This window comes from Euprymna scolopes, chromosome 27, assembly GCF_053919585.1.
Source record: "Euprymna scolopes isolate OS-2025 chromosome 27, ASM5391958v1, whole genome shotgun sequence".
Lineage (NCBI taxonomy): Eukaryota > Metazoa > Mollusca > Cephalopoda > Sepiida > Sepiolidae > Euprymna > Euprymna scolopes.
Window position 1 is genome coordinate 30531399 of NC_136508.1, and position 5856 is coordinate 30537254.

A 5856-nucleotide genomic window follows, 5' to 3' on the forward strand; every position below is an offset into this window, starting at 1 on the left:
TATATATATATATATATATATATATATATATATATATATATATATATATATATATATAATTGTACAGAATTTCAGAAAAACATTGGTACCGTAGGTTTCAATCCCAACATAAAGGGAACCAGTTAATGGTAACACGTAAACGATGTTCGGCTCTCGTCAGCCATGTTGTTTCTGTCTGAGGAAAAAAATTCCAGGCCCGCATATTTAATTCTACTATGAATTTTCTAATTGTTTATTGTTTATTTAATGCTTTTTAGTAAATAGGTACTGTTCTGCTTTTTTTTTATGGTTTCCGGTCTTCCTTCCGTTACATTTAGCTGGTGCAAGGGAGATAATTAATTTATCTTATTAATGTCCCTTCCTATTTTCCGTTAAGGAGAGATAATCAATGTTTCTGTTCGTCCAAGGGAGGTAATTAATCTATCTTTTTTTATTTTTATTTTTTTCTGTTTTGTTTTAAATATTTTTAATAGTTGAGGGTAGGTGTGCAGGCTATTTAATTTCTAAGTATTTTATATATGTGTTGTGTTCTTTAAGGTAATTATAATATTCTTCATTTTTATACTTAACTTTTATAATTAATATTTACACTTACAATTTCCCAAATGTCAATTACACTTTACTAATTTATGCGTCAAGTTGACTGCATTTAGAGTACTCTTGGAGAAATTCCTATTAGGTTCGGTCTTCCTTTATTGTTCGGCACTCCAAGTTTATTAGTAGCGCTTGTTTCCTATGCAAACAGGCTTTGAAGGTCTGACTGCGACCGTTCAAACAGATCGTTTGAGGGTCATTAATAGTTTTAATAATGTGGTATTTCTCCGCATCTCAAAGTTGGCAGCGCTTGTAGGCTGGTGGGTATGCTGGTCTTCTCTCTATGATCCTCCATTTAATGCTGAATGGTGTTCCGTTGTCTTTTAGCTGCCATACTCTTGCGGCTAATGCTGTCTTTATCCCTGTTTTTGCCCTGAAGGAACTGTTGTGCATGTAAAATCTCTGCTTAAACGTCCCTTTCGTTATGCCTATGCATATTTCTGGTGTATCGTTAGCCTGACATGTGAGTGTCGCCCCGTATACGAGGGATTTCAGCCTGCATTTTCATTCTAATGGGCAATCTTCCCTGAATCTGCAAGAGCAGTCCCCAATTTCATTTTCATTGCGTTCCTTTGCGATGATCTTTTTTATTGTTGGAGTGCTGGAATAGCTGACCTTAATCGTGTTTCTCTTGAATATTTTGTGCAACTTATGTTGTGGAGGGAAATTTCTGTCTAGCAGTTTCAGGAACAGGTGTCCTACTCGTGTTTTTTTTGTTGAGGGAAAATGGAGGTGAGAACCAAAGGATGTTCCGCCCCCTGTTGCACCTGCCTTTTGTTAGCCGATGTTGGGTTGGCTGGTATTTAATGCTTTCCATGAATCCGCTTTTTTGGAACGCTCCATTGTAATATGGAGCTGCTTGGTTGAAGATGTAAGCGTTTGATGAGAACGTGGAGATTCGTTTGCTTATATTAGCAACCATGTTTTTGAAAACTGTAGGGGGTTGACAGGATCCTTTGTTTATATACCGGAGCGTCTCATTGGGTTTGTAGAAGCGTCTATGTGTCTTGTAATTTAGATTTAGAGTTAAGTCTAGAAAGTCTACTTAATGTAGGTTGGTGCTAATTGAAATTTTAAAACATAGTTCATGAAATGTTTTGGTTAGATCTTTTCAAAGCTTATCTAGGCTTGTTCCGTTGTGATCGCGTGAGAGACAAAGGCCATCCTCCCTATACAGGCCGAATGTATGATCTGGGAATTTTTTTGTTCTGAGTCTCTAGTAGGAATAGGCCCACTAAGTCGCAAATGTCTGCACTATCGTAGGGCCCCATTGCAACGTCAAATGGGTTTCTGGGATTGATTTTTTTACCCAGGTCTTCCCTTCATAGAATAAGAGGGTTTGTCTGGCATGCATGATGGTTTCTATTTCTATATTGCTAATGTTTTTTTTTATTTTTATTCAAAACTCAATGTTTTTCTAGTGTGTCTCTTGTAATGGAGGGGTAAAAGTCTGTAATATCTAGTTGAGTGAATTTGCATCTATGTGGGTCGGTTATATTATTAAACAATTTTAGCACTGACTTAGTGTTACCCCATAGGTTGAGGTTGGTTTTGCTTTTTATATTTTTGACAATTTCTTTTTTATAGCTTTACTGGCTAATCCTATTTTTAGCTGGATTTATAAGTCTGCAGGATGGATGGTTGGTAAAGTTTCCTCATGGTCTTTTAAAGTTACGAATGCTTTTCTCTTTGCTAGGCGGTTAGCTCTATATTCTATGGCTAGTTTCGTAGCTACTTCTGTGGCTTCTATGTTAATAGATGTATATGTTTTTTTTTTGCTACTTGGTATTTATCGGTAATTGAGTTTAATGTCAGCTGTGTTTTTTTTGCTTTATCCATTTTATATAAATTTTTGGTTTTATCGAAGAATACTATTGTGTCATTATTCCTTTTCAATCTTTTTATATCTTTGGCTAAAGATCTCTGAGATTTGTTTGGCTTGTACTTGAATTCTAATGCTGGAATAATGTCTAATAAGTCCTTTTCAAATTTATCTAATCCGTCTATTTTTCCTGTGTATTTAATTGATTTCAACCCAAAGTAGTTTTTTTCTGTCTTCCCCTGGTTGCTTATATATATATATATATATATATATATATATATATATATATATATATATATATATATATATGTATATATATATATATATATACACTTACGTTGAAATACATTATTTGTTGCTATAATTCTTTGATGTCTTGGTTTTTGTTAAAACAATATATGAATGCTCAAGTATGAAAGTTGATTATTTTATAAATTACATTTTAAGTCTTCTCTTGTTGGCTTAAAAATGATTGATATATATAAGATTACTGAATTTTCAATTATATAAACCCAGTAATATTCGCAATACTATAAATAATATATATATGCGTGTGTGTTTGTGTGCGTGTGTGTATGTGTGTGTGTGTGTGTGTGTGTGTGTGTGTGTGTGTGTGTGTGTGTGTGTGAAAGAGATCTTTTCGCATGTGTAGGATTTCATTCCATTGGAATTCCAATACGGCCGAGAGGTACTTTATGTATTTTAGATGGTCTGCACGTTTAACTTTCATTCAACTCGAAATTATGTTGAAAAAATTAAAAAATTGAACAGTTAATTCATTTATAAGTCATGGACATTTTTGAAATTGTTATTTCTGTGTAAACTAAAATTGAACGTTACTACATGATTTTTGATTTCAAAACTTAACGTTACACTATTATTTAAAATTAAGTTTATAAATAAACGCGATACTGCAATGTAGACTACACTTTATTGTAAACCAAGTCCGAGTGGATTCTCCAGTGTGAAATGTAAATGAGAATGCATTGTAGAACAAAAAACTGCTTGGAAAAATGTGGATCTTCCCATCGTACAATGCAATTTATCGATTTGATAAAAATTCAAAGAATTTTTACTGATTCCAATGGCAATAAAAGTATGGGAGTGTGGACCATGTTTTGATTATAATTCAAATATTACCAACGTTTGTTCGAGCTGCTAGTATATTTTATATATATATATATATTTGTATATATATATATATATATATATATATATATACATGTATGTATGTCATTCATTTAAACATATACGTAATCATCATTTTTATCGCCCAGCGCAATTATCCTTATCAGAGTTTTAATACGAATAATTGGTGTTTGCGATAAATAATTACTTTGAAATGCGGCTTTGATCGATCAAATATAGATATTAAACCAAAAGAAGCATTTATAAAGAAATCACTATGCATCATAAACTTCCGTACATATCTTTCCCTCTTTATATATATATATATATATATATATATATATATATATATATATATATATATATATATATATATAACTCTTTTAACTCGTTTTCAAAGTGTTTTAACATGTTTTATTAATTGTTTGCTCTTATATATGTAAATATATATATATATATATATATATATATACATACATACAGTAAATATGTACATATATATATATTTATGTATGTGTTTATATGTGTGTGTGCATATATATTTTCCTATAGATGCATGCATATTATATATACAAAAAAGAGCTTAGAAAAATTGTCTTTTAATTCGAGCGTAAACTTGAAATATGTTTAAATTTAATGAATGTGCGATTCAGTTTATTTTTAGTCACGTACAAGTGACTCTATAAGTTACTCCGTCGGTCGGTCGGTCTGCCGATCGGTCGGTCTGTCGGTCTGTCAGTAACACTTTTGTGCTTGGCCTTTTTGGTTAAGATCAAAGGTATGTTGTTAATAGATTCTGTTCTTAGCTTTCCTAGATCAAAGTGTAATATCTGTTCCGGCAGATAATGCAAGCAAAGACCATATGTGGGGGAACCCCCACGTATAAGACCTTGGTCAATGTAGGGGCAACCCTTCATACCAATTGTCATTATCTAGCAACCCTACTCCCCGGGGACTTGGTCCCCTTTTCCCCTTCACTCCGCACATTAAAAATCGGCCGTGTGCCAACTTTACTCAGTGAGGGAGCAAATAAACACCTTGTAGTATCTGATCCAGCAGATACTACAAGCATAGACAATATTGTGCCTAATTTGCTCGGCGACGGGGCAAATAAATACCGTTTTCTTGGCCTTTTAGCGAAGATTAAAGTGTAGTATCTGCCGGACCAGATACTGCAAGCAAAGATCTTATGTGGGGCAACTCCACATATAAGACCTTGGTCAATGTAGGGGCAACCCTTCATACCAATTGTCATTATCCAGCTTGCCTACTCCCCGGGGAGTTGGCCCCCATTTCCCCTTCAATCATCACAGTAAAAATCGGCCTTGTGCCTAATTTGCTCGGGGGGGGGGCAAATAAATACTGTTTTCTTGGCCTTTTCGCGAAGATTAAAGTGTAGTATCTGTCGGAACAGATACTGCAAACAAAGACCATATGTGGGGGCAACCCCACATATAAGACCTTGACCAATGTAGGGGCAACCCTTCATACCAATTGTCATTATCCAGCTCCCCTACTCCCAAGGGAGTTAGCCCCCATTTCCATTCCCTCCTCACATTAAAAATCGGCCTTGTGTTCCTACTTTGCTCGGTGGGGGAACAAATAAATACACTTTTCTTGGCCTTCCGGACAAGATCAAAGTGTAGTATCTATTCCGGCAGATGCTGCACTTAAGATAATTTGTACCAGTCAATGGAGGGGAAACCGTCTATACTGGGACAATTATTATTTTTGGTAACCAGAGTGCCCCATTTTTGCCTACTTTTAGGGGAGCTGGTTTTTACCTCACATTAAAAACGGCCTTGTGCCTAATTTGCTCAGTGGGGGAGCAAATAAATACCATCTGTTCCGGCAGATACTGCAAGCAAAGACCATATGTGGGGGCGACCTCACATATAAGACCTTGGTAAATGTAGGGGCAACCCTTCATACCAATTGTCACTATCCAGCTCCCCTACTCCCCGGGGAGTTGGTCCCCATTTCCCCTTCACTCCTCACATTAAAAATCGGCCTTGTGCCTAATTTGCTCGGTGGGGGAGCTATGACTAGCAAGGATCACATGTGGGGGCAACCCCACATGTCTGACCTTTAACCAGCTCCCATTTCCCATCTCTCGGGAGCTGGTCCCCTTTTTCCCTTCCCCCTCCCTTCACTCCTCACATTAAAAATTGGCCTTGTGGCTAATTTGCTCGGTGGGGGAGCAAATAAATACCATCTGTTCCGGCAGATACTGCAAGCTATGACTAGCTATGACTAGCAAAGACCAGATGTGGGGGCAACCCCACATGCCTGACCATTAACCAGCTCCCATT